Below are 6,812 nucleotides of genomic sequence, written 5' to 3'. Positions count from 1 at the left end.
CTGCGAGCCTCTTTGTAACATATGCCTGTCTTCTCTGCGCAGCCTGCACTTTGTGCCTGGCATAGAATGCAGAGGTTGGTGGTGATACGATGCTGCTCTCTAGCGGCGAAAGGGCAGAGCGTCAGTGTGACACCACAAGCCAGTTTTTATGACTGACCCGTGCCCTTAGTCTCAAGAAGAGGAGCATGCAGGGAAGTCTTTACAGGGGAGCAGAGCCAGCGTCAGCACCTGGTCTCCTAGGACAGCAGCAGAGGCCCAGAGTCCCAGTAGAGCCCACTGCTGGACCCCTTTAAAAACAAAAAAACCCTGGCCCTGCATCCTCAACAGTGGTGTGCAGCTGTGTCCTGCCTCCATTTGAACTTTTCAGTGACCTAGATTCCTATTATAGGATAAACATGGCAAAGCACACCAATGGTGATCTCCATTTTCAGGGAGACTTTTGCGCTTTGGCCTCCTGTGCAAAGGACTCCCACATGCTTCCCAAATGAAGTTGGACTAGGACCTAGGAAAACAGGGTTCAAATCCCCACTGGGTGACCTTGGGCCAGTTGTAGTCTCTTAGCCTAATCTACCTTACAGGGTTGTTGTGATGACCATGGATGCCACCTTGAGCTCATTTGGGAGGAAAGGTGGGATATAAATCTAATTAATAAAGAAATGACCACGTACCGTCTAAAAATCTGGCATATCTCTTAGGCCACTTGTGGAAAAGAGGGCAGACCTACCAGGCCTCAACAATGTCCTGCAAAAACTCAGCATGCCCCCAACATACAGGGCATAACAGGGCAAGGCCCGCCATGGCAGTCAAGCTGTCTAGTAAGTGCTGCATTGCCTATGCAACTCCCACTGTTGACACTTGCTTTCTCTTCAGCTAAAGAAGAAACTACTTCTTTTCCTCCTGGTTTCCAGTTGCCTTTTAACAAAGCACCTTTCCCAGCACGGACTCAAAATGATAGCCTCACTCTGGCTCCATGGCAAGCCCCAGGCGAGGGCAGGCAGAGACACCGGTCCGTTAAATTTCAATTTTCCCCTTCAACTCCAGGCCATTTATTAAAACACACAGACACACAGACACACACACACACACACACACACACACTCAAAGGATGCACTCAGGGCCCCCTTTTGACACAGCGTTAACTTTATCAAGGCTCCCGGTACAGGGCAGTGATAAATTGAGCATCCCTGCGGTCTGTCAGAGGCAGATTAATACGGTGGGCTAAATGGCCCTTACATGGCTAGGAGGCCAGACATTTCGTAGTCATTGGAAAGAGAGAGGCAGAGGCAGGAACTTGCCTGCGGAACTTGCATCGCAATGCTCTCCTTTGGCAAAAAACGCAACATCAATTCTCATCACTGCACCTAGGAGAGGCTAGGGCTGGGTCCCCCTCCCACAGTATATTTTTAATGAAGTCGCACCCTCAGAGCTATTTCCTTCTTTTTTAAGAGTCGGGACAAAGCTGTACGTCAGCAGCAGCTAGTCTAAGCTTGCACAACCTGAGGCCCACCAAAGCAAACATGTGCCAGCTTGGACTTTCTCTCCTTTTGGTTTCCCTATTGGGACTGCCCAGAATGGGATGCAGAGGACACAAGCAAGGCCCAGTGCTGGCCCTACCATTAGGTACAACGAGGCAGTTGCCTCAGGTGGGGAACTGACAGTGATGAAATGTTGCAGGGCTGAGTTGTAAGTGCCACGTTCCCTCAGGTGCAGTGGAGCGGGGCTGCCTCTTCAGCAGTGTCAAAGTGAGGGTCAACTGCAAGTCTGATTAACCTCTGTGTGTGGAATGGGTGGGGCATCTTTCTTCTCCTTCACCTTAGGCAAGAAGGCTCTTTCCCTGCAAGGCTGCGTTTGGTTTGCCAGTTCCAATGTTGCACGGGATCCTGAATAAATGAACTGTCAGTCTGCGTGAAGACACAGGCTTCAGACCCAAGAGTCGGGGTTGGAGCCCATTCACACAGCCTCAGGGCAGCACAATAAAATCTCTGGGCCAGCCTCAGCTCAGTGGTAGTGCACAGCAGGTCCCAGGTTCATTCCGGCATCTCCTGGTAGGGCTGCAAGGAAAGCCTGGAAAGCTGTTACCCGTCTGTGTAGGCAATAATGAGTTAGACGTTAGAACGTTCTGACTCAGTATAAAAGCAGTTTCTTATGTTCCTTTTGTTGCAAATTGCCATCTTTGCACTTACGATCGAGGAGCTTGGGAGTAGAATCATAAAGATACTAATTTTTCTAATCACGTTCTAAAAGAGAAAAAAATTGCATAAACGTAATATTTTACAATTTTAAAACACATTTTGTTCTGGATTTTTCACATTTTGAACTATACTTAACTATACTTAAAAGCACCAGCTTTTTGTATTTTTTTTATTTGGTAGCACCCTGACATCATAGGGCCCTGGCTCATTGGTATCAGTCTGTGGAATACAAGATGCAACCTCAGGTCTGTGGCCTGTTTATTCCTGGATTCCATTTGGAACAGTTGCCCCTCACAGGCTCATTATGTCTCTGAATATTCTTCCCAGTGTGGACCCTAGGATTTTGTCCTGGGATTTTTCTTCAAGAGGCTCAGAAGCCCTCAGTCAGAACATCGGATACCTGCAAGCCATGCAAGAACAAACCCAGTGGGAACTATTCCCTTTGCACAAGCTGCTTAAGGTGGAAACACCCAGCAGGTCAAACAGTATGCAGATTTCAGAGCAGGGGTGGGGAATTTTTTTGTCCAGGATCACATTCCCCTGGACTTGTGCGTGTAGTCACAGGGGGTGGTGCCAAAGCCCAAAGTGGGCAAGGCTACTTCTCTCTTTCACTCATTTCTCTTCCACTGTATAGCATGCTGTTGGGAGGAACTGATTGTTCCTGCCAGTGGTTGGCACCCATTGCTTGTAGGCTTTTCTGCCCTCCCCACTGAATGCTTTTCAGTTGCTCTGTTTCTCAAATACACCCCTCCCACTAGGCTTAACGTAGACCGAATATGGCTTGTCTACTCTTGCCCTAAACTACATACTGAACCTCACCACTTGCAGCCAGCCCTCCTCAAGCACTGAGGTGCACCAGGAGTGGCTTCTCTTGTAGTTCCTCTGGATAGAAAAGTGAGAACTTGAGTAGGGAGAGGCAAGGTCTTGAGGACAGCAGTTCCATAAAGTGGAGAAATCTGTTGCCAACCAAGATCTCCAATAATTCTTTTTATCCGTTGTTGCTTGTTGCTGTTCTTGTTCACCTGTGGAGTGTGGGAAGAGATAGAGGCCTCTACTGGCTGGGCAAGCAGCTGAGAAGGTCAGCTGCTGCTGGTGCTTTGGCAACCTCCTGCCCCTCTTACTGGTCTGCTGAGGACAATGTGTGAATGGAGAGCAGCAACCATGAGGCAGAAGGGAAAGGTAGTTGGCAGCAAGAAAAAGCAATGGTTTGTGCTAGGCTGGGCAAGAGCGAGAGAATGCCTCTGAGATCAGGAAGGAGCGATGGGCAAGGGAGCCAAGAATGGTAGAAAACAAATGACAAACTTCACATGTTGGGGGTTTCATATATAGCCAAACTAGGGGCCACCTTGTCAATTAAGACATTAGATGGCTATAAGCTAAAAACTGAAATTAACTGTATGTGTGTGTTTTATACAACCATTGTTGTGATAAGTAAAATAAGCCCAAAGGAAATTAAAAAGAGAGAGAAGACTGTTGCTTTCTGCTTCTGCACCTGCTACAAAAGGACCTACCTTAATACATATTTCCTTGCTCCAAGGATATGTCCCATTCATCATTCACTGGAGAGGTTTAAAGTAATGAGATAGTTCCTAACATCTGAAACCAAAATTGTAACAGGATCGATCTCTCTCCCTCTTCGTAAGACACACAGAGCCCTCCTTGCCCAGAGGCACAATCCTTGTCCTTTAACCCCATGGCCAGGAGCTGGGGGAGGAGAGGGGTTACTGAAAGATCTGGGATGGAGGACAGCAAGAGAGTTCACACACACACACAAAAAGGCTTCTTCTTGGCTTGTCCACTCAAAAGCCATTTTTCACATTTTGAAAATAGAGATCATTTTTAGCCTGGGTCCATCTGGTTTCTCAAATAGCCTGTCTCTTTGATAAATAACATAAATTAAATTAGACAAGACAAACAAATAGGTTTTTTGCTTCCCTCCCACCCACCCTGCTTCTCCACCTCTGCCTCCCCCCCCCCCTTTCAGGAAAGAAACAAAAGCAAATATAATTCAGCAAGTGCCTCCAGTCCCCCCAGGACCCGTTGCAGCAGGGAGTGAGAGTGATGATTAGGAACGTGTCTGCAATGTTAACCTTTAACACCAACGGTGGGCCGCGGCTGGCCCCATGCCTTTTAAACTCCTTTTAATTTCCTCTCCCATGAACCAGTGCTGCTAACAAGGCCAGCAGGTTAAGAGCTCTCTGGTTTTCTATAGCCCCTATTACCCAAAGATTGCGAGATCCTTCAGTGCAGAACTACCCTTTATGCAAGCAGCTAAACTGAAGCATTACTAGAAGAAGAAAGAGCTGCTACAGGAATCTCTGGTGGTGCAGCAGCTCTGGGCTAGCCTCCGCCTACTCCAAGTGGATCCCATCATCTCAACATAAAGGTAACTTTTATTTTTAAACGGAACAGACAAAATTTGTGGATTATAAACCTACCCATGCTTCCTAGCCATATGAAAATGGAGCTGTTTGTGCAGAGGCAGTGAACCCTTCACTATTAAATGCTTAGGACAAGCAATGGGGACTGCAGGACTCCACTGCCTTGCTTGCCGACTCCCCAAGGGCACTTAGCTAGCTGCTATTACTGCTGGAAATGTTGTTTAGTCGTTTAGTCGTGTCCAACTCTTCGTGACCCAATGGACCAGAGCACGCCAGGCACTCCTGTCTTCCACTGCGTCCCGTAGTTTGGTCAAACTCATGCTCGTAGCTTCAAGAACACTGCCCAACAATCTCATCCTCTGTCATCACCTTCTCCTAGTGCCCTCAATCTTTCCCAACATCAGGGTCTTTTCCAGGGAGTCTTCTCTTCTCATGAGGTGGCCAAAGTATTGGAACCTCAGCTTCACGATCTGTCCTTCCAGTGAGCACTCAGGGCTGATTTCCTTAAGAATGGATAGGTTTGATCTTCTTGCAGTCCATGGGACTCTCAATAGTCTCCTCTAGCACCATAATTCAAAAGCATCAATTCTTCAGCGATCAGCCTTCTTTATGGTCCAGCTCTCACTTCCATGCATCACTACTGGGAAAACCATAGCGTTAACTATGCGGACCTTTGTTGGCAAGGTGATGTCTCTGCTTTTTAAAATGCTGTCTAGGTTTGTCATTGCTTTTCTCCCAAGAAGCAGCCGTATTTTAATTTCGGGCCTGCTGTCACCATCTGCAGTGATCATGGAGCCCAAGAAAGTAAAATCTCTCACTGCCTCCATTTCTTCCCCTTCTATTTAACAGGAGGTTATGGGCCCAGTGGCCATGATCTTAGTTTTTTTGATGTTGGGCTTCAGACCATATTTTGCGCTCTCCTCTTTCACCCTCATTAAAAGGTTCTTTAATTCCTCCTCACTTTCTGCCATCAAGGTTGTGTCATCTGCATATCTGAGGCTGCTGGAAACAGGGTGCTGGAATAGATGCCCCACTTGGGCGCAGTTTCGTCATTTTTTTGATTCTGGACTTCAGTGCTTTTAGCAAGGTATAGTCAGTATCAAACAACATAAGGCTCAGTGCCTACCAGTCCAGCGCCATCCCCAACCTGGTGCCCTCTGGGCAAGGGCCACAGCTCAGGGGGAGAGTGTCTGCTTGCAAGCAGAAGACCTCAAGTTCAATCTCCAGGTAGGGTTGGGAGAGTTTCCTGCCTGAAATCCTGCAGAGCCACTGCGGTGCAGTGTAGGCAGCACTGAGATAGCTGTGCCAGTGGTATAAGGGAGCTTCCTATGTTCCTATCTGGAGGCAGCCTTAGGTTTGTCTGCAAGCAGTATGGGGGGGGGGTGTTTTACCTGTGAACTCCTGGCTCCTAGGAGTAGCACGTGATACTCTCAAGGGATCATCTCACACCTCAAGAGACGAGGACTAATATCTTAATTGTCCTGTGCGAAATATACTTCCTTTTTAAAGAAAGACATGCCACAGCTCAGGCCAATGTGGGGCCCTGCCATCTGCCTTTAAAGGTAGCCTTGAGGTATAAATCTCAAAGTGCAGGGACATGCTCCAGTTGCTCAGCAGTGAAGCAAAGGCATTCTGTAGATGCTCAGCATTACTTTGCTCTGTTTTATGAAACGTCTTAGGCTTTCTTTTAAAAGGGGGCCTAGCAACATGTCTTTTTGTAGCCAAAGGAGTGAGCCAAAGAGAGAGACCAGCAAGTGACAGTCTCTGCTTTCAACACACCCCCAAAACAGGATACAAAATGTGGTTTTCTGGCTGCAAAAGAAAGAAAAGTTTTTGAATATCACAGAGCTTTGGAGAAGAGCAGCTTGGCAGGGCTCAATAGCTGCAGCTTTCTGCTAGGAGAAGTCATTTAATAGAGAATGAGAAATACCTACTTTCTCATTCCTTGGACCTGACCAAATAGCTCTTGTTTCTGAACAGTGCCCTCAGGTGGCTGAAAACATAACCAGAAAAAGAAGGCTGTGAAAAATAGAGATGAACTCCATTGAGCATGGAGAATTACATGCATGCTCTAAAATTGTGCCTGAAGCTGTAACATGTAACCATCTTGCTAAAGCTAAGCAGGCCATGTACACCCACCCCTGGAGGAAAGGTGGGAGATATATGTAATAAAATTAAGTTATCAATATAAATGCATAATTTTAACAAAAGGCGAAAGTATTTTGATTCCCTGAGAAAC

This window comes from Podarcis liolepis (assembly GCF_965112155.1).
Source record: "Podarcis liolepis genome assembly, chromosome: 7".
NCBI lineage: Eukaryota > Metazoa > Chordata > Lepidosauria > Squamata > Lacertidae > Podarcis > Podarcis liolepis.
This window is presented reverse-complemented; position numbering follows the sequence as displayed.